Here is a 26,833-nt window from a genome sequence, read left to right as displayed (position 1 = left end):
AAGAATTCTGTTTGTCAGTAAAGTTTTAGCAGTTCATTTAATAGCGTCGACGAATTTATATACTCTTGCATATAGAAACAACAAACAAGTACCCAATAATACAGGGTTAACACAAGATCGTTTGCTTTATATATATTGCTCATCGATCGCAATTCATTAAAACCACCTGGCTTATTATTTGTATCTTAAAAGAGTACTAATGTGAGAAATGTTTTGCTGCAATTGCACTCTCTCCAGTTTTACATCTGAGGTCAGCAGTCCTCTATCACTTAGAACTATTTAAACCTAACTAACCTAAGGACATCACAGACGAATGTTAGAAATGTTTTCCTGCAATTGCACTGTCTCCAGTTTTACAGTCATTCTAAGTTCTTTCCTGGCAAGTTAAGACACTTTTTAGCCCATTTTTGTCACTGCAGTACCACTTTGGCGTAAAGTGTCCATCACACAGAGCTACAGCGTCATAAGGTTTTATTGGTGAAAAACAAAAAGATGCTAACTAAAAACATAGTTTGTTAACATCAGAACCTTGCGATGACCCTAGGACGCTTTCCTTGTGTTCACAACGTCAGTTAAAACTACATTTACACCTCAGATAGGATATTAAATGCATATTCTACGTGCGTAACTACGGTAACTTTGAATCTCTGGACCTTGGTAATGAATAACGATGTCGAATAATGTTTCGAAGTCCCTTGAGAATATCATGTTAAGAACATACGGAAAAAATTTCAACGATCTGCCATGAAGAAAAATTACAGAAGTGGCCATTCCCACAATCACGGTTTTTGGAGGTTTTCTCAGGAACAGCCCACGAACAAATGATGCTTTTATAAGTCGCCTAAGGTCGGCCCTATACTACACCAAATTCAAAGCAAATAAACCGATTTGCTTAAACATTTTCATCGGCTGGAGGAAGTGTGTAATGTTTAAATTTTGACCGTGTATTGTACGATAGCTAAAGTATGCCCGCCCGTTCTTCCGAAAGGTCGCTAGGCCGAGGGCTAGCCAAAACACCTGACCGAATATCTCTTTGATTATCAGAGCCCGAGATATGACCCCCTGAAAACTCACGTTTTCAAGTGCAGCTTTAAGGCACATACTGGCATCGTGCACTGACGTGCCTGGACGGATAGCCAATACTGCACAAGTTACTCCGAATTTTTGGTGCTCCCATCAGAAGTCGTTAACCACGAACCGTAAGTAGTATCCCAGTGGTTGTAGGAGCTGGTAATATACAGCAGACCCCACTGTTGTCAGGAGACATAAGCTACATAAAAAACTAAATAAGAGGGGATTCTGCTGTAAAGTAGCTTTCATTGGCGCGATCTAAGTCCACAGTTGCAAAAGACGTGAAGTAAAAATTGTTCATATGGCTCTGAGCAATATGGGACTTAACATCTGAGGTCAGCAGTCCCCTAGCACTTAGAACTACTTAAACCTAACCAACCTAAGGACATCACACACATCCAAGCCCGAGGCAGGATTGGAACCTGCGAACGTAGGGCTCTCGCGTTTCCAGACTGAAGCGCCTAGAACCGCTCGGCCACGACAGCCCGGCTGGCGTGAAGTAAAGTTTACCAAGTCACCGCCACTTTTATATCACGTGCTGGGCTAAATAAGATGACAGAAGACTTGGAACCTTTTGTAGCGATGTTACTGAAGAGTATCAGGTAGTGATAGTGGGAGGAGACGGGAATCGTCTTGAAAGGGGCTCAGGTTATGATACAGATGGTGGTTTGAAGAGGATTACTGCTCAAACTCGGTCCAATAATGTTCACTTCGTACAGCTATTTCCGGAGTTTGTATCAACTCCGTCTTGACACTGTCGTGAGGCGTGTTAATAACGGACTTGAGAGGGCGCTGTGGGACTACTGACAGAACAGACTTTATGGTCGTGCCAGGTGGGAATCTCGGGCTATACTAGGTACGGTCTAAACCTGAATAGGACTAGGAAGGCATCGCCGGTAAAGTTTATACATGATAGTATAGGAGGTGGACCGGTTCTAGACGCTTCAGTCTGGAACCGCGCGACCACTTCGGTCGCAGGTTCGAATCCTGCCTCGGAGATGTATGTATGTGATGTCCTTAGGTTAGTTAGGTTTAAGTAGTTCTAAGTTCTAGGGGACTGATGACCTCAGCTGTTAAGTCCCATAGTGCTCAGAGCCATCACTCAAGGCCAAATTTCGGTGATCACGGGCAGAAGGGCTAAAACTCATAACCCGCCCTCTCCGAAGGAGAAGAATTGGTAAATGGACTTATTTGATAACGAAAATATGTAAAGTCGTACCCGGCTGCCGGTATAATAGTCTCACCATTTTTAATTCGCGGCTACATGAATGTTAATTATTACAGGAAAGCCAATATCATTCGCTCTTGGACACCAGATTTCATAGTGAAATAAAATTTGCAGGCTCTGAAAAAGTTTGCTACTGTGGGTAGTGATCTGCATGAGATGTAGAAAACGGTTGATAATTAATAACAAATGGAGGGCCACCATTGGTTCTTGAAGTAGAAATCTTTATTTCTGTTGCAAACTGATTTCAATCACTGCGAGACCATCATCAGTGCTGGTATTAAAGTCCTGTGGAACCATAAACACAAGCAGTAAAATTGCAATATCTGCACATATCAATGAAGAGACTTGTCAGACAGAAGGTACAAATGCAACAGGTTGATAATCGTTCGTCGGCAAGCAATTATCCCGGAGAGCGTTACAAGTACTTACGGAACCCGGAACCTGTGGTTCATCAGCTGTGAAAATGGTCATTATTGCTCTTAAAAAAAAGACACATACGCCGTTTACAATCAATGCAATTATTATTAACTAGGAATTACAAATGCTCTCATAAGCAATTCTCAAGGCTGGAGGGAGCAGGCTAGCTGAGGAACAAGAAAACCCTTAATAAAAACGAGTGAACAGCTTACAAAAATTGAGAGAGAACATAATGTTGATTTTTATCGCAATCACTGATATATATTAAGCATACCTACTCTGGTCATGCGTAGAAAAGGTCATTCAATTACAGATTCCTAATAGCATTTGTAATAAAAAATATATACAGCTTTACGAATCATTTTATGTATCATCATTTCAAGTCCAGTAGGGGGTGACCTTGCTTGAGGAAGGTTCCTATAATGCTGGAAGTTAGTTCAGTAAATGGAGAATCCACACCAGGAGGCACACTACGCTTATTTTATCAATATATTATGGAAGTTAGAGATAAAATAGATTAATTGCTAGCAGATATTAACAACGACATTGGAGGAATATTATCTTTACTGGTTTCTATGTAAGGAGTTCGTCGCAGAAGGGAGAAATGGGCATTTATGCCAAGAGTAATGTTTCATTTAAAAGTGTTGACATATTGAAACACTGTAATGGCCATATACTTGAAAGCTGCGCAGATGACTTTGAAAGAATGTTAATGGATTTACTGAACTAGGATCGCCTGTGGTCGAAATTCGACCAGCTGAGTCAGTGGACGTGATATGTGATTAAAAAAGTCATCTATCTGAAAATGATACCGTCCACGTAAAACTGATCCACAACAAATGCTGTATTGTAGTTACGAATATTCTTGAAATAAGTCTTTGATTTCTCTTTAACTGTATCTTTCAAAACAATAACTGGATTATCATTAGCAACGTCCACATTATTCCTATTAGATTGTCTAAGTATAAATTGTGTCTCTACATCTCATCGTCTTTCAGTCCGACCCATTAATATTCTTTTTCGTGGTATACCCTAAAATAAGTACAGTTTCCGTATAATAAAGGAAAACGAAGAAACTGAAAATTAGGAACGTTACCCATTTTGTGTGACGGTGGCAAACGACCACGAAGTTATTTCTGTTTACTATTAGACGCAAGTAAGGACGCTAATAAACAACGCTTGTTGCCCCCAACGAGTTCGCTGCTAAATTTTGTTTCCATTGCTGATGACTTCAACGACGTAGTAGCTGTAGCATTCCAGCTGCCGGTTATGTGTGTGTCACTGCAAATGAAACATCTGCGACATTTAACTATGGAACACCCTAGAATGCGGTTTCAGAAGAAGTTGTTACTTTCGTTTGTCATTTCTAACATAGCACCTGGTCGGTATACTTCTCTTAATGGCTATCTGCAAACACGATCTCCTTTGTGCACAACTACGGCACAATTCATTGGCTTCCTTGTACAATTAATTTTTAAAATACGTACTTCAATTTTCCACGTTCACGTTGCATATTTTGAATGTCCAAGGAAACAGATACATTATCATTATAAGTGTCAACATTCCTTTTCCACTACTACGCAAAAATAGTGTGTGTCTAGCTCTGCGTCTTTTACACCGAAGGGTTAGCATTCTACATAATGGTTGTCGGAAGTCATAGTTATTCAAAATGAAGAAATTAAAAATTAGGAACTTACTTCAAATTTTATAGCAACGGTGACAAATGATCGCCGGCCGCGGTGCTCTCGCGGTTCCAGGCGCGCAGTCCGGAACCGTGCGACTGGCTACAAACACTGTTCCTTCCGGGAGTTCATACACGGTGCTTAGCCGGCCGGAGTGGCCGAGCGGTTGTAGGCGCTTCAGTCTGGAACCGCGCCGGACCGCTACGGTCGCTTGTTCGAATCCTGCCTCGGGCATGGATGTGTGTGCTGTCCTTAGGTTAGTTAGGTTTAAGTAGTTCTAAGTTCTAGGGGACTAATGACCACAGCAGTTGAGTCCCATAGTGCTCAGACCCATTTGAACCATTTTTGACAAATGATCAATAAGTTACTCTTACAGAAAATTACGCGAAATAATAACCCCAGCATACAACATTACATGCAGACTTTTCACTGCAGACAACCTCGTCGACCTAGCAGTTGTCGTACTGTACCTGCCTATTATGTGTGTGTTACTGTAAATAAGCCAAGTAAACATGAGCGTCCCTAGAATGGGACTGTTTCCGTGTGTCATTTCCACCATAGCGCCTGAGCGGTACACAGTGCAGAAGTTGGCAGCACTTCAATTGTCGATGTTCACGTATGGGAGATTTTAATGCGTGGTAGAGAAGGTATCATCAGAGTTATGAATACAGAAACATCTAGTAATATTTATCACTCTTAAGAGCTACATAGACACTTGATTTTTTCTTTGCGCGCATCTACGGCAAAGCACCTTTCGAATTATGTAAGTATCATTGGCCTACTTGTATAATTAGTATTAAAAATTCGTACTTCAATTTTCGTTTTCACGTATTTATATGATCTTATAACCTGCCACTGACAGTATGCTTTCAAACTAGAGCTCAGGGAACCAGCAGTACTCTTGTAGCCAATTTCTTCACAAGGTCTTCTCTAGCTGAAGGAGGCATTTTGACAAAATATAGTGATGGGCTGTAAGATCATTATGCACAGACAGGAATACTGAAATGAATCAAGACAGAGTCATATTTTCACTGGACGCGATATTGGTGTTCGGTTCTTATTTCGGCTAGGAAAATAGGGTGAATAGTTTTTGGTTTAGACCAGACCAGCGGCCTTTTGCATACCCACTCGGACATCTGTCTTACTGTGGCTATGTTACAGTATACCGAGCAAGGTTTGAAAGACAGACCGGAGCTGACAACAAGGCAAATCGGGCGAATCGATTAACTCCTTTTGCAAAAGATTTTAATTGGACTGAAATCAATGTTCAGCTAATGGCAACATTTGTATGTGCACCGTTCGGACTTTACACGCAAAAATATGCAAAAAGTTATGTTTTCTGGGAGGTTTTAGAAGCGCGGCACTTCTGTACTTTAAACTCGTACGAATTGGTTAAAACTTTCCACGAAGGTAGATAAACGGATAAAGTCAGAAATCTTTATCTGCTGTCGGAACACAATGGTTTAAAATCGAGCTAAATGTCTGACGTAAAATTCCTTCTTATAGGAACTGAATGGGCGGAAACGGTTTAAGATGGATTAAATAAATAAAAAATGCGTTCTTACGATAAAATTGAAAACTCGCTTCAGTTTTTACGCACAAAAACCAGTTTTTTTTGAGATTTTTTAATGCGCGCTGCTTGTGTGTTTCAGACTTCTGACATTCGGGTCAAATTTTGTAAGAAAGTAGAAATTACATGTAATTAATGGTCGTCTTGATTTTCTTTGCACGCTTTATCTGTTGCCACGATATAAACAACATGGTTCGATAGACAATAAAATAATCTATACCGGATCAGTCGTCGCCCGAGTCAACGAAAATCTACATTGGTTGTCAAGCTATGGCGGTCTAATGTCAAAATTATGATAGAGTACAAGTTTGGTACCAGAATGAAAAATGTCCCTATCACAGCACAAAAAGGCGAATATGTCCTGGGCAGAATTACGGATGTAAATGAAGGGAACTGGCTTTTCGAGTTGTCCGATTTCTGCGCGATGAATTAGCAGCGCTATTGGAGAACCTCACGCTTGCAGAAAGATAATGACTGTGATTTATGCACAACAGGCCACCACCTTATTTTCTACAGATCGTGCGGCAGTACCCCACCGCAACATACCAAGGGCAATGAATTGCCCGAGCCGGCCGGGGTGGCCGACCGGTTCTGGGCGCTACAGTCTGGCACCGTGCGACCGCCACGGTCGCAGGTTCGAATCCTGCCTCGGGCATGGATGTGTGTGATGTCCTTAGGTTAGTTAGGTTTAAGTAGTTCTAAGTTCTAGGGGACTGATGACCTCAGAAGTTAAGTCCCATAGTGCTCAGAGCCATTTGAATTGCTCGAGGAAGTACGGCAGCATAGCCTTCCTGCTCACCGAGCCTGAATGTGTTGGATTATTACTATGGGGACATTCAAAGGCATTGCAAACCGTCGATCATGTGGAGACGTTACAGAATTGTGCGATCAACCCCTGTTACGCAATCTGAAAGGGGCCACGTGGATTTGAATTGGGGAGTGATTCACTGCGTAGAAACGCTGAAGCGAAGAGCTCACATTCAAAAGAAACTGTCCACAAAGCAGAAAAATGAATTAAGTTCGGTTTTCACCGTAAGAGCTTCAATCTGTGATCTCAGTTCATTGCTTACCATATAAAAAAATGTCTGTGTCATTAGGAAAGCAACTTTGTTCACAGCTGTACTCATTCAAACAAGACTCTGTCACCTCCCGTCAATCAGAACACCACCATGACAGAAAGTTACTCCCATCGTGGACTGCATCATCAGGTTTAGAACACGCGAGTATAAGCAGAAAGTACATGGTTAGATTCATGTGAACATTATTGATATAGATTCTTGTCAACAGCAGTTAGTTGGAGAATGCGGCAGAGGTACTACAAGGAGAATTTCAGGTTCAACAGCAAGAGGAGCAGAAGAAAGAAAGAAAGAAATACTGTAAAGGTTAAGGATATAACCTGTTAACTCCTTGTACACGTGAAACAGATGTTTTCAGTGTAAATGGTTCAGACCTTCATATCTGTATGGGATAAGTTAGTATCAAACCCTGCTAAAGTTTCTCAAGACGATTTTATTGCCTCCAAACTTATCATTGGATCGATGAATAGAAGACGACCTTGACAGACAGTAAATAAACAACCACATGTATACAGTCTGAAATTTATCTTACCGACAAAACGAGAAATACCAGTGAATTTCTGCAAGACACTGTTATGGCTGTACTTTTGCCACAACCCAACAAGACTAAGAAATACAGCACAGAATGTTAAATGTGATGAACATGTAACAGAGAAGCGAGGTACTGATATAAGGCCTAGCAAGTCTACAAAGAAGAAAAGTGTGCGTCACTTTTTGAAGAACCACGAACGCCATGAAAGCCGTTACAATACGCAAAAGTCGAAGTGCAAATAGTTAAGGCTCCTCACTTAATGTAAGTAAACTGTACAGAATGTATAACATAGATGCAGTTGTTGCGCTCAAAGTCAGTTTCGCAAAGTTTCGCCGAATTTTTGTATCAGAATTCAACGCTGTACTAGTATACTAGCCGATATTTGTAGCTGCTGTGCAAAATTATCATTCTTTATTAAAAACCAGTGAAACTAACTAATACAGCCTCTTCCAAACACCCCTATTCAAGAGACATACTACAGGAGAGAAATAATACTTGTAATTTCTGCACTGCTCACCCTAAGAAAATATCACCAATAATTTATGTATGGACCGAACATGAGGCTGGTCGAGATGCAACAGAGGTATCCAGTGCGCTATTACATCATTTCATGGAAAATAATAAGAAATATAGATTATTTTGTGATGTATATGCTGCTCAGAATAAAAATAACCACTGTCATTCGTTTTCTGCTGAGAACAACAAGCACTGAAGAAACTGTAATTACGTAGCCCGTGAGAGGTCATAGCTACTGGCCGGAAGATGGGGTGTTGGGTAGCATTGAGGAAAAAATCTGAGGACTATGCCTACAATTATTTCCAAAGAAGAAGACTCTTGTACAGTGAAGCGCCAAAGAAACTGGTATGGGCATGCGCATTCGAATACAGAGATATGTAAACAAGCAGGAATACGGCTGCAGTCGACAACGCCTACATAAGGTGTTACAAAAAGGTACGGCCAAACTTTCAGGAAACATTCCTCACACACAAAGAAAGAAATGACGTCATGTGGACATGTGTCCGGAAACGCTTAATTTCCATGTTACAGCTCATTTTAGTTTCGTCAGTATGTACTGCACTTCCTCGATTCACCGCCAGTTGGCCCAATTGAAGGAAGGTAACGTTGACTTCGGTGCTTGTGTTGACATGCGACTCATTGCTCTACAGTACTAGCATCAAGCACATCAGTACGTAGCATCAACAGGTTAGTGTTCATCACGAACGTGGTTTTGCAGTCAGTGCAATGTTTACAATTGCGGAGTTGGCAGATGTCCATTTGATGTATGGATTACCACGGGGCAATAGCCGTGGCGCGGTACGTTTGTATCGAGACAGATTTCCAGAACGAAGGTGTCCCGACAGGAAGACGTTAGAAGCAATTGACCGGCTTCTTAGGGAGCACGGAACATTCCAGCCTATGACTCGCGACTGGGGAAGACCTAGAACGACGAGGACACCTGCAATGGACGAGGCAATTCTTCGTGCAGTTGACGATAAACCTAATGTCAGCGTCAGAGAAGTTGCTGCTGCGCATGGCAACGTTGACCACGTCACTGTATGGAGAGTGCTACGGGAGAACCAGTTGTTTCCAACCACGTACAGCGTGTGCAGGCACTATCAGCAGCTGATTGGCCTCCACGGGTACACTTCTGCGAATGGTTCACCCAACAATGTGTCAATCCTCATTTCAGTGCAAATGTTCTCTTCATTCCAACGTGATCAAATTGTAAATTTTCACAATCAACATGTGTGGGCTGACGAGAATCCGCACGCAATTGTGCAATCACGTCATCAACACAGATTTTCTGTGAACGTTTGGGCAGGCATTGTTGGTGATGTCTTGATTGGGCCCCATGTTCTTCCACCTACACTGAATGGAGCACGTTATCATGATTTCATACTGGATACTCTACATCTGCTGCTAGAACATGTGCCTTTACAAGTACGACACAACATGTGGTTCATGCACGATGGAGCTCCTGCACATTTCAGTCGAAGTGTTGTTAACAACAGATTCGGTGACCGATGGATTGGTAGAGGCGGACCAATTCCATGGCCTCCACGCTCTCCTGACCTCAACCCTCTTGATTTTCATTTATGGGGGCATTTGAAAGCTCTTGTCTACGCAACCCCGGTACCAAATGTAGAGGCTCTTCGTGCTCGTATTGTGGACGGCTGTGATACAATATGCCATTCTCCAGGGCTGGATCAGTGATTCCATGCGACGGAGAGTGGATGCATGTATCCTCGCTAATGGAGGACATTTTGAACATTTCCTGTAACAAAGTGTTTGAAGTCACGCCGGTACGTTCTGTTGCTGTGTTTCCACTCCATGATTAATGTGATTTGAAGAGAAGTAATAAAATGAGCTCTAACATGGAAAGTAAGCGTTTACGGACACATGCCCACATAACATATTTTCTTTCTTTGTGTGTGAGGAATGTTTCCTGAAAGTTTGGCCGTACCTTTTTGTAACACCCTGTATAAGACAATAAGTGTCTGGCGCATTTGTTAGATCAGTCAGTGCTGCTACAAGGGCAGGTTGTAAAGATTTACGTGAGTTTGAACTGGGTGTTGTAATCGGCGCAGAAGCGATGGGACACAGCGTCTTCGAGATAGCGATGAAGTGGGGATTTTCTCGTACGACCATTTTACGAGAGTACCGTGAATATCAGGAATCCGGTAAACCATCAAATCTCCGACATTGCTGCAGCTGGAAAAGATCCTGCAAGAACGGGGCGAACGACGACTGAAGAGAATCGTCCAACGTGACGGAAGAACAACCCATCCGCAAACTGCTGCAGATTTCAGTCCTGGGATATCAACAAGTATCAGCGTGTGGCCCTTCAACGAAACGTCATCGATATGGGTTTTTAGAGCCGAAGGCCCACTCTTGTACCCTTGATGACTGCACGACACAACACCGACATTGGACTGTTGATGACTGGAAACATGTTGCCTGGTCGGACGTGTCTCGTTTCATATTGTATCGAGCGGGATGGACGTGTACCGGTATGCCCCATACATGTACATTATTGAGCATATCTGGGATGCCGTGCTGTTCAAATGAGATCTCCACGCCCTCGACTCTTACGGATTTATGGACAGACCTGCAGGATTCATGGTGTCAGTACCCTCCAGCGCTTCTTCAGACATTGGTCGAGTTCATGCCACGTCGCGTTACGGCACTTCTGTGTGCCACAATATTAGGCACGTGTACCAGTTTCTTTGGCTCTTCAGTCTATGTGCAGAACAGTGAATAACGTTAGGCTGTTAGGCACCGACTGGAAAGTGTATGATATTAAGCCGCTTGCAAAGTGGGTTAAAGTTTAGACAAAATCACTGAAATGAAAGGAATATACATTAAATGTGCAGAACATGATGAAAGTCAAGTTCAAGTAAAGGCCTGTATATATCACACATTTGAAAATGAGAGAAATATATTTCAATGAATACAGAACAGACGTTGAAGCTCGAGGAAACTTATGGACTTCAGCCTACAGGAAATGCAGCCATCACATGCACTGTCATTTGAGAAAACTGACGATGTGGGGAAACTTGTCGGCAAACTGTTTAGCGACAACAGTTTGGAATGGTGTTAAGAGACTGTAAGTGGATACACCTATAGCAGGTCGCTCTCTAGGAAGTGTTGTGTGGCTGTTTGAAATGTGATTCCGTGTTAAAGATTTATTTTTATTTCGGTAAAGCTGCAAGATATGTTTACCCCGAATAGTACAAAATGGCTCTGAGCACTATGGGACTTAACTTCTGAGGTCATCAGTCCCCTAGAACTTAGAACTACTTAAACCTAACTAACCTAAGGACATCACACACACTCATGCCCGAGGCGGGATTCGAACCTGCGGCCGTAGCGGTCGCGCGGTTCCAAACGGTAGCGCCTAGAACCGCTCGGCCACTCGAACCGGCTGGAATAGTACACTGAACTTGGATTTTACCTCATTACAATAACTTAATTCTTTAAAATAATATTTCATAATTTATTAAAATGCTCTGCAGTAAAAGAGATCCGGTTCTAGGCGCTGAGTCCGGAGCCGCGCGACTGCTACGGTCGCAGGTTCGAATCCAGCCTCGGGCATGGATGTGTGTGATGTTCTTAGGTTAGTTAGGTTTAAGTAGTTCTAAGTTCTAGGGGACTGATGACCTCAGCAGTTGAGTCCCATAGTGCTCAGAGCCATTTAAACCAATAAAAGAGATCAATGTACTGTTTTAATGCAAGCAAAATATATTACATCCTTTCAGTTCGATCAAAAACAACTGCGTCCAGAATTGTGGTGTTATTATTATTGATTTGTTGTTATACTTTGATTTCATCAGTGAGTCTTTTTATATTCTTATAAAATATACATACACTGAGGCGACAAAAGTCAAGGGATAACGATATACATATATACAGACGTCGGTAGCATCACGTACACGAGGGACCAAACGGCAGTGCGTTGGCGGAGCTGTCATTTGCACTAGGGTAATTCATGTGAAAAGGTTTCAGGCATGATTGTTGCCACACGACGGGAATTAACAGACTCTGAACGCGAAACGGTAATCGGTGCTAGACGCATGGGAAATTCCTTTTCAGAAATCGTTGGCTAAATCAATATTCCGAGATCCGCAGTGTCAAGAGAGAGTCGAGATATCACATTTGAGGCATTACTCTCACCACGGACAACGCAGTCCTTCAGGAGAGGGAGCAACGGCATTTGTGACTAGTTATCAGTGCTAACAGTCAAGCAACAACGCTTGAAATAACCGCAGAAATCAACGTGGGACATGCCACCAATGCATCCGTTAGGACAGTGCGGCGAAATTTGGTGTTAATGGGCTACGGAAGGTCTCGACCGACGCGAGTGCCTTTGCTAACAGCATTGCATCGCCTGGGCTCCAAACTACATTGGTTGGACCCTAGAAACTGGGTAACCGTGGCCTGGTCCCGTTTTCAGTTGGCATCAGCTGTTGGTAGTGTCTCGGTGTTGCGCAGATCCCACGAACAATTGGACTCAAATCTTCAACAAGGCACTGTGCAAGCTGCTGCTGCTCGTGGTGGTGGTGGTTGTGGTTACATGACGGTGTGGGCTGTGTTTACATGTATTGGACTGGGTCCTCTGGATTTTTGGCTCCTTGGAGATTATTTGCAGCCATTCATAAACTTAATGTTCCCAAACAATGATGGCTTTTTTATGAATGACAACGTGCCATGTTACCAGGCCATAATAGTTCGTGACTGGTTTCAAAAACATTCTGGACAATTCGCGGAAATGGTTTGGCCACTAAGATCGTCTTACATGAATACCGTCTAACATTTATTGGGCATAATCGAGAGGTTATGTTCGTGCATAAAACCCTGATCCAGTAACTCTTTCGAAATTATGGACGGCTATAGCAAGAAGCATGGCTCAACATTTTTGCAGGGGGGGTTTAAACGACTTATTGTGTCCACGCTACGTCGAGTTGCTGCACTACACCGTGCAAAAAGCGGTCCGACACCGGGGTGTAAACGCGGAAAAAGAAAAAAAATGCCCGGATTTCTCCTGGTTTTCTCCCGGATTAAAAAATTACCGGATTTCCCGCTTGTCCCGGGGCGTATACACTATTAGGAATTACCCCATGACTTTTTGTCACCTCAGTGTATATGCATAAATGCCGAAATTAAACCATAACACGGTACTTTGGGAAAAACTAATTTTCAGGTCATTCTTCAAACTTGTATTTGAGCGACAAAGTCTCTTTTGTATTTGAGTTTCTCGTATCGGAATGCATGATGAGCACGAGCCTATGTTGTCTATCTATATGTTATTGACATGTGCAAATAAGGGGACAGATTGGCCGGTATTTCATCTAGTTTCTGGACGTACTACGGGAACTTTTCTTCCGGTTCTGACAATACTACTTTCTGTAGGAATACGTTACCTTACTTTTTTAAACGTCCTGTATGCTTCCAAAACTTCTGCAAATTTAACAAAGTATTGTTCCTACTGTACTCATACGCATAATAAGTAAAGTTTAGTTTTTTGTTAGCTCTCTTCGTGTTGCAATTTTAAAGATGAACGGTGTTTGTCCAAAATAAAAAAAAATATCACATAGCAAATATACACTACTGGCCATTAAAATTGCTACACCAAGAAGAAATGCAGATGATAAAAGGGTATTCATTGGACAAATATATTATACTAGAACTGACATGTGATTAAATTTTCACGCTATTTAGGTGCATAGATCCTGAGTAATCAGTACCCAGAACAACCACCTCTGGCCCTAATAACGGCCTTGATACGCTTCGGCATTGAGACAAACAGAGCTTGGATGGCTTGATACAGGTACAGCTAAACATGCAACATCAACACGATACCACAGTTCATCAAGAGTAGTGACTGGAGTATTGTGACGAGCCCGTTGCTCGGCCACTATTGACCAGACGTTTTCAACTGTTGAGAGATCTGGAGAATGTGCTGGCCAGGGCAGCAGTAGAACATTTTCTGTATCCAGAAAGGCCCGTATAGGACCAGCAACATGCGGTCGTGCCTTATCCTGCTGAAATGTAGGGTTTCGCAGGGGTCGAATGAAGGGTAGAGCCACGGATCGTAACACATCTGAAATGTAACGTCCACTGTTCAAAGTACCGTCAATGCGAACTAGAGGTGACAGAGACGTGTAACCAATGGCACGCCATACCATCACGCTGGGTGATACGCTTACAATGTGCGTTCACCGCGATGTCGCCAAACACGGATGCGACCATCATGATGCTGTAAACAGAACCTGGATTCATCCGAAAAAAAAAATGACGTTTTGCCATTCGTGCACCCAGGTTCGTCGTTGAGTACACCATCGCAGGCGCTTAATGGTAACCGCAGCCATGGTCTCTGACATGATAGTCCATGCTGCTGCAAACGTAGTCGAACTGTTCGTGCAGGTGGCTGTTGTCTTGCAAACGTCCCTATCTGTTGACTCAGGGATCGAGACGTGGCTGCACGATCCGTTACAGCCATGCGAATAAGATGCCTGTCATCTCGACTGCTTGTGATACGAGGCCGTTGGGATCCAGCACGTAGTTCCGTATTACCCTCCTGAACCCATCGATTCCATATTCTGCTAACAGTCATTGGATCTTGACCAACGCGAGCAGCAATGTCGCGCTACGATAAACCGCAATCGCTATAGGCTACAATCCGACCTTTATCAAAGTCGGAAACGTGATGGAACGCATTTCCCGTCCTTACACGAGGCATCACAACAACGTTTCCCCAGGCAACGCCGGTCAACTGCTGTTTGTGTATGAGAAATCGGTTGGAAACTTTCCTGATGCCAGCAAGTTGTAGGTGTCGACAACGGCGTCAATCTTGTGTGAATGCCCTGAAAAGCTAATCATTTGCATATCACAGTATCTTCTTCCTGTCGGTTAAATTTCGCGCCTGTAGCACGTCATCTTCGTGGTGTAGCAATTTCAATGGCCAGTAGTGTAGCAACGAATGGTGTCTACACGCATAGGCAACTGTGCTGTAGCTGCCATTACGTCTACTTTCGAGTCGGGCGAGCGGGCTGTGTGTGGCGCGCGGCCAGTGTGACCGGCGCCGCGGCGGCACCTGAGCGGTGCGGATGCGCCGGTCCGGGCCGGCGGCGGCCCGGCGTCGACGCGGGCGGCGCGGCTGCGGCTGCAGCTTCCGCCGTGGCAGTGACCCCGCGGCCTTGGCCAGCACGCGCCCACCACACCGCCTCTCGCCTCGCGGAAACTGCACGCAACGCCTGCCCGCGCGCGCTCGCCGCCGCCACCGTTATAGCGGACTCCAGCAACTCCACCGGCTAGGATCTCGCTAGTTACCTTTCACTGGAGGAGGAAACATACAGTCACTAGGCAACGAATCGAAAGAAATAATGGTCCATGATATATGAAATATTGACTCCACACGGTTGTATTGCTCCTTTAATACTCCGTCAAGCGTGACAAAGTAAAATAAAAATATGTTTATTTGCATTCGGGAGGCCGACGGTTGAGAGCCCCATCCGACCACGTTTATTTAGGTTTTTCGTCATCCTCCTATATCATTTGAGGCAAATGCAAGGACGGTTCGTTCGTTGATTTAACCTATCTAACCTAAGGGCATCACACACATCCATGCCCTAGGCAGGATTCGAACCTGCGACCGTAGCGGTCACGCGGTTCCAGACTGTAGCGCCTAAAACCGCTCGGCCACCACGGCCGGCTACACCAATGTCGACACGGCGTTAAACTCTGATCTTCCTTGAACAAAAAAGGAAAGATATAAAAAAATAAAATAAATTCTTTTATTACGCAAAACACTTTCGATCTGTTCGTTCAAAGGTTACTATTATAATTAACACTAAAAGGTTACCCATACTGTATAATTTACCACCTTGGGAGCGCCGGTCGTAGTGGAGGGCGGTTCTAGTGGAGGGGCAGCCGTGTTTGTGCTGTTGAGGTCGAGACGTCAGCAACATCCACTGTCGCATAGTCAGTTTGTTGAATTCATCAACTTACGGTATTGTTTTATTTATTAGTAGATGAGTACCAGGTATTGCCCTAGTATGTATTTATTCCAGTCTTTTACCAGTCCATCTCCTCCTTCCCCCTCTACCCATCTCCCCCATTTCTCTGTCCATCTCCTCTTCCTCTAACCACCTCTGTCCACCACCTCCACCCCAATAGGAAGTAAAAGGTTTTCACCCCACTGTACTTCTTTCCCGAAATATATACTCGTCTTTGTCAGAGAAGCAATGTCACATTTATTTAACAAATTTGATAATATTTGTAAGAATATTTCACCTGTATCTGTAGCGAAATTCGCCCCGCAGTCTCGTTTTCACGCAGCTTAATCTTTATGGTGTTTCATCTCTCGAAGTATGTGTTGCACAACGATCTCACTTTACGGGTACATTCAGCGGCATATATGGATCCTGTCAACGAAAAATGTTTGGAAGAGAATTATTAGTAAAGAAGTACTAGATTACATCATCATGGCCGCGGGATTTGAGGCGACGTGTCACAGATTGCGCGGCCCCTCCTGTCGGAGGTTCGAGTCCTCTCTCGGGCATGCGTGTGTGTGGTGTTGTTCTTAGCATAAGTTAGTTTAACTTAGTTTACGTAGTGTGTAACTGTAGGGACCGATGACCTCAGCAGTTTTGTCCATTAGGAATTCACACACTTTTGAACACTTTGGAGAACATCATGCAACCCCGTATCACTTCTTTCCAAACAGTAAGTGGTATGTGTATCGAGTTTGGTTCAGATCAATGCAGTAAATTAAGAGGAGATATGGAACATACATGCAGACATTTTTATAATACGTATGGATACAGTCTGACATTCTCATAATCCTGTATATGAGCCTACCTCATAGACTGAAATACAGTGTCGTTGGTTGCAAAAATAGCTGCACTGAATATCAGTTTAGCGGTAATTTGAGAGTACCTTTACACAAAAGGTGCGTAACGTGCCAGCATTGCACACCTTACATGATGTTTACTTTTAGCACGGTGTGAATTTTGTATAGCTTGTTTCCACGTTTACTGCACTGGCATATTTTCCACGGCTTTGAAGCATTCTACCACATTACGTTATATCGTAATTGCCCGCATACTGTATGTTGGTGACTTCCTTATCTACAGCATGACTGTACAGGAACCGGTTCTGATGTTGCAATCGTCTTCCAGTCATGTTCGTTGTAATTATTTTTTCAAACTTATCAAATTTACTAACGTTTTTACAGCACTTGCTCGTATTGTCAAAAGCGCAGCACGCTAGCTTCCCAGACAGCAAGATGAACCAAATTCGCTTGATGTTTCTTCACTGTTCATCAGTAAAAATAATTTGCGAGCGTTCGGAGCTTTGAAAGCCCATCAATAAAGTAGTCAACAACATATTTTATGGAAATACTAAAGTTTATTTTATTTGGAAGTGGACAAGTTAATCATTGACTTAGAACGGGTGATTAGGTCTGCTACACCTTTGAAAGCGATAAGTTAGCCGCAGCCGAAGGATTATTGCCCTCTTATTCAAATCCATGCACCTGTGCGTTGCGCGCGGCTAACGTTAAGGTTAACTACCGTGGCTGGTACACCGCCCAGTTTAAATGTGGCTTACAGGTCGTTTTCCACGCTCGTTGAGGCAAATTCTGGGCTGGTCACCGTTTCCCGCCTCAGAAAACACGTTGCACTGAGAGTTAAAATACAGGATGTACATAAAGTCCGAGAACACTTTCAATTATTTATTGGGCAAGAACCAACACTGAATGAAAAACGTCCACAAAATCGTTTTTCTCGTCTTCTTTCAGTATCTTTCATTTCTGACTTTTCATTATTTCTGTGTCCAATCTGCTATGGCTCTTACATCTTTGAGCAGTATTCCAGCATAAACGATAAAGATTTTTCTTAAGTTCGAAGACAACTGTAGATTACCATTAACGTAAGAACGAGTACAGTACTATATAGTCTGCTTTCTCCACAACTGAAGGAGTTTACGGGTGCTCAACAGCGAGGCCATCAGCGCCCTTACACTCATTAAAACAAACGAATGTGGGTAAAAGGTCGAAAATTTTTCCACACTCATGCAGTCTAATCGACCACAGAATCACTCTATCTCACATGTTCTAAGACAACGGAGAAAGAGTGAAAGAGCTACACATGAGTTCAAAACACAAGTAAAACGACAAAGGAGGTAAGAGAAACGCACACAGGTAAATGTCGCTGGATGACTACTTACAAAAAACATGGGCGACCCAGTCACTTTGTTAATGTATTTAAACCACATCCCTAAAATCTCGGAAAAATGTTCGTCGATTCACAAAACTTTAAAATTAAACCCACGTTGTTTGAACGTCGCTTAAAATAGAGGGCAGATCCGTCGGCAAATCCGCCGCGGCACGCTGGTCGGAGAATAAAACACAGTCCAATAATATGTGGCGCACAATGATTGGATGGTCCTCTCGCTGGAGCAAGAAGCCATGCGTCAGAGGGCTGTGGCCTATGCGAAGACGACAAAGCAGGGCCTCGTCCCGTGGACGTGGTTGGAAGGAGGTACGCCGCGGCCGCGTTGTAGGCTTTACTAGACGCTGCTTATTGTCTGTCACTTCCGGCCACTCATCCTCCCAACGACCCAAGACTCTTGACCTCAAAAGCCAGCCTACAGCAAGCAGGGAGATGTCACACTGATGTACACCATGTGATCAAAAGTATCCGTACACCTCGCTGAAAATAACTTACAATTCCGTGGCGCCCTCAATCGGTAATGCTGGAATTCAATATGTTGTTGGCCCACCAGCTTCGATGACAGCTTCCACTCTCTCAGGCATACGTTCAATCAGGTGCAATAAGGTTTCTTGGGTAATGTCACACCATTCTACACGGAATGCTGTACTGAAGAGAGGTATCGATGTCGGTCGGTGAAGCCTGGCACGAAGTCGGCGTCCCAAAATATCCTCAAGGTGATCTATAGGATTCAGATCAAGACTGTGTAGGCCAGTCCATTATAGGGATGCTATTGTCGTGTAACCACTCCGCCACAGGCCGTGTATTGTGAACAGGTGCTCGATCGTGTGGAAAGATGCAATCGCGATTACCGAATTGCTCTTCAACAGTGGGAAGCAAGAAGGTGCTTAAAACATCAATGTAGGCCTGTAATATGATAGTGCCACGCAAAACAACGAGGGGGCAAGCCCCTCCATGAAAAAAACGAAAATACCATAACACCACCACCTCCGAATTTTATTGTGGGCACTACACATGCTGGCAAACGACGATCCCCGGGAATTCGCCATACCCACATCCTGCCATCGGATCGCCACATTATGTACCGTGATCTGTCACTCCACAAAACGTTTTTCCACTGTTCAATCGTCCAATGTTTACGCTCCTTACACCAAGTAAGGCGCCGTTTGCTTTTTACCGGCGTGATGAGTGGCTTATAAGCAGCCGCTCGACCATGAAATTCAAATTTTCTCACCTCCCGCCTACCTGTCATAGTACTTGCAATGGATCGTGATACAATTTGGAATTCCTGTGTGATGGTCTGGATAGATTGTAAGATGGCAAGAACTATGCCCCTTACATGAAGTCATTAAAGATCACCTAACTCACGTTGAGCGAACAGTAGGGCTGAACAAAAATGACTGACAAGGTACAATGCATCTTGTAGAGGTTATAGTATGAACGTATTGGAATAATTAATGTCAAGTGATCGTTTTAAAGTAATTCACACGACATGAAAACTTTGTGGAAACGCGTCGATTTACTGGAGGCTAGTTTATCCCAGGAAAGTATTAGAGTTGACCGTGGCCGGCGGGGGAGCGGCAAAGGGAAGTGACAATAGGCAGCTTAGAGCGGCTGAAGCTCTGAGAAAGCGGTAACGGGGCGCGGTCTCTAGCTGCCTAAAGATGAGTGACAGTGAGTGGGTGGTTGACCCCATGCTGGTGTACCGGGAAGCAGACAGAGAACTTGTACGCCTGTTGATAAATGTCCGTCGTCCCGTTTTCTGTGAAACATGCGAGAAAGCCGCGCAAAGTTATGGTGGAGCGGTCAACAGAGTTCAAAATATGCGTGTTCGTGATTATAGCAACTTCACGCTGAATTCAGGGTCCGCAGAGTCTGAAGTAAATCAGGTGAAGAGCGAAAGAATGAAATACGCCGGCCTCCGATGGGAACGTAGGGCTGAGGAATTTGAAGTACTCTCCTGGGAGTCAGAATTCCGGAAAAATTGGTGTTTTGTGCAAATGCTAAACTTCATGGGTGGTCTGGGAGTAGGGTAGCGTTCTCGCTTCCTGCGCCCGAGTTCGATTCCCGGCGGGGTCAGGGATTTTCTCTGCCTCGTGATAACTGGGTGTTGTGGGGTGTCCTTAGGTTAGTTAGGTTTAAATAGTTCTAAGTTCTAGGGGACTGATGACCATAGATGTTAAGTCCCATAGTGCTCAGAGCCATTTGAACTATTTTCGGCCTGGAGGTGCTGAATAGCAGAAGTTGAGAGGATGGACAATTTTGTAGGAAGCAACGCATAATTAACGCGACTTGCGCTGAAATTGGCATAAGTGATTTTGCTGGAGGGGAAACCGAGGCGAAGAGCGGACTGGGAGAAGTCCCTGTAGTGGTCTTCGTTTCCAGCTTGCCTAGATGCAGATGTGGCGCTCTTTACTCAACTTGCCTGAGAGAGAGTGAGCATCTCTGCAGTTTAGGACTTAGCAAACGGAACGATTGAGCTTGGAGATAGAAAGTTTTCGTTCAGCTATGTACTGAGCAAGATAGCTAGAAGTGAATAGACGAGCGCAGCCCTGCAACACCAAGAGGTCGGCCAACGTCCACAAAACGACGACGCCCCGCCACGCTGAATTCGGTGATACTGCGCCCGCTCCGGCCACTGATTAATTGGTTGGATCACGTCGTCACGAGGGTTTCATGGGCCGTGTATTGTAGAATTCTTCTCGCACTTCGCATTACGCCTGGGTCAGTCGATGGGAATTACTTTTGATTTATCGCGCTTTACTCGCGCAAACGCAATTTATTACCACTGCCCGTTAGGAGAGTCAGGTAATGTGATGACTGAAGGTCGTGAGTTAAAATAAATCTGTGGTAATCGAGTGCATCTGTTTTCAATCAAGTAGTTGAAATCCCAAGTCAATTTCTTAATTAATTTTATGTTCAACATTGGCAACTGGTGTTCAATACCGGAATATAACATCAATGTGCACCCCTTTTTAATTAAAAGGGATCAATTCTGAATCAATTAATGTCAACACTGCCACTGCAGTTCAGTCAAGAGTCACAGGGCCTTATTACTTGCTTTTACGTTATCCGACATTGCGGCAGTTTTGCACTCTCTGTTGATCTGTTAGTCAATTACCTGGGGTGAACACACACCAAAACCAGATAAGTGACGGGTGGAGAGTTACAAGATGTCCCAGAAAGACTGAGCAATTAAGCTAAAGATTATTAAATAACATTACGTCTGATTTTTTTATATTCCACAGGAAATCATGACCTGTATTGAAACTTCCTGGCAGATTAAAACTGTGTGGCGGACCGAGACTTGAACTCGGGGACTTTTGTCTTTCGCGGGCAAGTGCTCTACCAACTGAGCTATCCAAGCACGACTAATGCCCCGTCCTCACAGCTTTACTTCTGCCAGTATCTCGACTCCTGCCTTGGTAGAGCACTTGCCCGGGAAAGGCAAAAGTCCAGAGTTCGAGTCTCGGTCCGGCACACAGTTTTATTCTGCAAGGAAGTTTCATATCACACTCCACTGCAGAGTGAAAAACTCATTCTGGAAACATCCCCCAGGCTGTGGCTAAGCCATGTCCCCGCAATATCCGTTCTTTCAGGAGTGCTTGTTCTGCAAGGTTCGCAGGAATCTGCCGGGAAGTTTCATATGAGAGCACACTCCGCTGCAGAGTGAGAATCTCATTCTATGACCTGTATTTACTACGTTTTCCCTTCACCCTACCTAATGTGTGCGTGAATGTGACTGAATGAATGTTTTTACGTATGGTTTTTATTGTTCTTATTTCCTATGTTTTAGTGGAAGATACTATTGTCTCTTCGTGTTCGTCTTATACCTCGTGTTTAGTAACGGATGATCCTTCTGGTCTACTACTGCACTGTAATAGGTTTTCATATTACGAGTTTAATTGTTTAGTGTGTTCGTAATTTCAGTGAAATATCAGTTTTTCGTGCGCATAGAGGAAATGTTTGTAACGGTTTGTGTCTGAACAGACCACGTGTAAGTTGAAACGATTGGGGGGGGGGGGGGGGGGTGATTCTGCCTTGCCGAGTTAATTTTATTTCGTGGTGGCAAAATCATTCTGGTATTGCACCATTAAAATTTCTTACATGTGTGCCTGGTTAAATGTCTAATTTCTGAACAGTTAACTCGTAATCAAGTTTATCACGTGCTGAAGTTCGACCGTTCATAAGCGTCAGCCGCGGTTTCCATGTCGTATATTTGCTCTACAAAAGTTTTCGAATTGGATAAACCTCTTTCCAAGCTAGTGCATGAGCATAATGGTGACAGGTACCTCTCTGAACTATTTCTGTCGCGGGTATGTAGATGAAATGATTGAATTATTGTGTTCCACTTCCCTTTTGAGTGATTTTTCCTTTTTAATTGCGCTATTCTACCATTTTTTGTCGAATTCTTAAGTTAAATTTTTCATTCAGGCACTAGTCATGTGTATTCATAGAATGTGCATCAACTGCAGTCATGATATAAGTGTGCTGCGTAAAAGATACATTCTGCGTCCTTTATCTTTCTCATTGACGCCGCTTTTCAAACTAACATTCTATTCCCTGATTTTTTTAAAAAAAGTTAATCTGCTTGCTTGTGATGAACAAAAATGGGAAGAAAAATCAAAGTGAACGGGTGTACTGTTTCAAAATTAAGGAATTCACATTTAATTAAACAAGCGCATTGATGTACGACACACAATTCAGTTCATCTTGTTAGTTTCTTTGAAAAATGTGCATTCTTATAATTAAATTCTTAATTTAATTAAACTGATAATTTGCAGTTCGGCCTTTTCTTAGTTGTTAGGAAGGGCTTCGGCTGGTGGCGACACTGTAATTTTTAAATTTATAATTGTCCTTGTGATGTGGGTTAACCAGAAATTGCGCACAAGAGTTACATCTCCATTACTCTTGGTACATAACGTATGTCGAGCCTTGGATAGGATCCGTTTACAGTTCTACATACATACTTTGCAACATGTGTGTGTGTGTGTGTGTGTGTGTGTGTGTGTGTGTGTGTGTGTGTGTGTGTGTGTGTGCGTGTGTGTGTGTGTTTTTTGTGCTACGATTTTTGGAGGAACTTGTGGCACTGCCTCCAGTGGTCATAGTTTCCACTGTCGTAACACATCACATGTACACTGTCATATTTTATAAGCAAATTTGGTGTCGACATACACAGTATCCATATGAATTTTTATCCTCGTGTATCTGTACAACATTAATTCTAGTTATTACTCGTTAATCGCATAATTAAAGGCCGCTCTTAGCACCAGAAAAATATTTTGTCGGTATAAGACCGGTTAACACTTTTCCATCGCTAACCACGTCACTTGCGAAAAGTTAGCAACTACCATCATTCCCTAAACCATCAATATACTACATGAAAATTAGTGGCCTTCGCAGGGGGACATCTAAAATAACTTCTTTGTCTGTGGGTGAGTCCGAGTCAACATTAACTTGGCGCATCTCAGAACCTCGCTATGCATATCGTACGGAGGGCTTTTCTTTTGCTGTTGTTACACGTTCGCAAACTTTTCCAAACTAAGAGAAGGTATGATCGTCTGGCGTTATCTAGCCATCGCTATTGAAGAGTGGACAGGTACCTCGTTAATCGAAGAAGGTTCAAATGGCTCTGAGCACTATGGGACTTAACATCTGAGGTCATCAGTCCCCTAGGCACAGAACTACTTAAGCCTAACTAACCTAAGGACATCACACACAACTACGCCCGAGGCAGGATACGAAACTGCGACCGTAGCAGCAGCGCGGTTCCGGACGGAAGCGCCTAGAACCGCTCGGCCACAGCGGCCGGCTCGAAGGAGGTGGCTACGATTTTATACAACAGTGGGCCATCAGGCAAATAAATACGCAGAATGGTAATACCGACATTATCTGGTAACGTCCATAATACTCATATCGTCCCGGACGATTTTTTTCTGCGTATATGCCTTCCTCTACAGAAGAATGCTGAAGATTAGATGGGTAGATCACATAACTAATGAGGAAGTATTGAATAGGATTGGGGTAAAGAGAAGTTTGTGGCACAACGTGACCAGAAGAAGGGATCGGTTGATAGGACATGTCCTGAGGCATCAAGGGATCACCAGTTTAGTATTGGAGGGCAGCGTGGAGGGTAAAAATCGTAGAGGGAGACCAAGAGATGAATACACCAATCAGATTCAGAAGGATGTAGGTTGCAGTAGGTACTGGGAGATGGAGAAGCTTGCATAGGATACAGTAGCATGGAGAGCTGCATCAAACCAGTCTCAGGACTAAAGACCACAACAACAACAACATGCCTTCCTCTCTCGTTTTAGTATATTTTGCACAAGCCTGTTACGCCTCAGGAACGAAAAAACAAACATTCAATTTTCGTTTTCTGCGTACATTCAAGTAGGTATTTTCCTTTTTTTCCCTTAACGTCTCATTACTTTTCCTATCTACATAAGACGCTGTCATTAGTTTTGTGCCGGCCTGGGCGGCCGAGCGGTTCTAGGCGCTACAGCCTGGAACCGCGCGACCGCTTCAGTCGCAGGTTAGAATCCTGCCTCGGGCATGGATGTTTGTGATGTTCTTAGGTTAGTTAGGTTTAAGTAGTTCTAAGTTCTAGAGGACTGATGACCTCAGAAGTTAAGTCCCATAGTGCTCAGTGCCATTAGTTTTGGGCACGGCGCCATTTCTAATAATTCCACCCCCAACCCCGTCCCTAGCATACCACTATCTGGCACACTCACTGTCCTTAAAGATGAATATTTCAGAGCTGATTATTTATATTCACAAGCGTGTGTTTATTTCAAAATAATAATTTGTTCTTTCAAAAGATATTCTTTACTTGAGGGATACTATTTTCGGTGTCTTGTGTAGATCTGTTGACCCCCATAATATAACAGATATCTTCAAATAGGAAATGTAGCCTACGAACTAGTATTGTATGTTAACCGGGGAACTAGAAAAGACGGAGAGGCTCCGTCCCTGCCTCAGCCGCAGTGGTCCACAACCCCACGACGACCACCGCAGTCCACTTCACCCCTCCGCCGCCACACACTGAACCCAGGGTTATTGTGCGGTTCGGCCCCCGGTGGACCCCCCCCCCCCCTCCCCCAGGGAACGTCTCACACCAGACGAGTGTAAACCCAATGGTGGTGTACGCGTAAGTGGTTAACTTGTTTGCGCAGCAATCGCCGACGTAGTGGAACTGAGGCGGAATAAGGGGAACCAGTCCGCATTCGCCGAGGCAGATGGAAAACCGCCTAAAACCCATCCTCAGACTGGCCGGTTCACCGGGCCTTAACACAAAGCCGTCGGGCGGATTCGCGCCGGGGACCAGGCGCTCCTTCCCGCCCGGAAAGCCGTGCGTTAGACCGCAGGGCCAAGCGGGCGGGCAGCCTACTAACTTAATAAAATACTATTATACCATGCAACACACAGTGAAGTGAAAACTGTGACTTCACTACGTACAACACCACTACGCCACTCACTTGCACAAAATAAGGTAAGATATACTAAGGAAATGATAATTTGGTGTGTAAATGGGAAGGTAAATGCTACCTGACAAGATACGAAATCTGGAGTCTGTCGTGAGCAGGGAGCAGAGCGCTGGCAGCACGGACAACGGACAGTGTGAAGTGCGGAGCGGAAGGTCGTGGCACAGGCTCCGGCATAGCGGGAGCCTGCGCAACTGCCCGTGACCGTGCTGCCACGCAGACACCTGCTACCGCTCTGCCTGCCCGCTAAAACGCCGTTGTTTTCGGCACCGCGTCGACTCAGCGAGCGCCTCCAGCTTCGCCCCTGTGTAAGACGACAGCCGTGGATGAACATACACTATTCAGGGCGATTCTGTTACCCCTACCGATGTCGTTTTATGCAACCCACAATGTTACATGTGGCCTTCGTAAACCATGCGTGAAATTTTCATATCCTCTTAGTCGCTACGAGCAAAAAATTAATCCTAGGGAAAAAATTAACTGGCTCTTTATGTAGTAAATTTAATGTAGTTCAAATTTGTACTGGGATATTTTTCCCTAGATGCCGTAGTTACCGAGTTATTCAAGAAAAACGTACAAAAGTGTCTTCCAAACGCACCCCCGCCGCCTACTACAATCAGCCCTCCACCAGTCAGGATTTTAAGCAATTGTTCATGACGCTGTACAAAAATTTTCGACTGCAAGAATTATTTCCCATACTCGATCTTTTCTGGTTTTCGTTGACGGACTTCATTACGCTACTGCCTTAGTTGAGCATTTACAAATTGTAAAACTGGATTTCGTGCAAATTTTAACAGGGGAAAAAAATACTGGGTGACCAAAAAGACAGTATAAATTTGAAAACTGAATAAATCACGGAATAATGTAGATAGAAAGGTACAAATTGACACACATGCTTGGAATGACATGGGGACTTATTAGAACCAAAAAAAGGCAAAAGTTCAAAAAATGTCCGACAGATGGCGCTTCACCTGTTCAGAAAAGCAATAATTAGCATAACAAAGTAAGACAAAGCAAAGATGATGTTCTTTACAGGCAAT

Source organism: Schistocerca gregaria, chromosome 1 (genome assembly GCF_023897955.1).
Source record: "Schistocerca gregaria isolate iqSchGreg1 chromosome 1, iqSchGreg1.2, whole genome shotgun sequence".
Lineage (NCBI taxonomy): Eukaryota > Metazoa > Arthropoda > Insecta > Orthoptera > Acrididae > Schistocerca > Schistocerca gregaria.
This window is presented reverse-complemented; position numbering follows the sequence as displayed.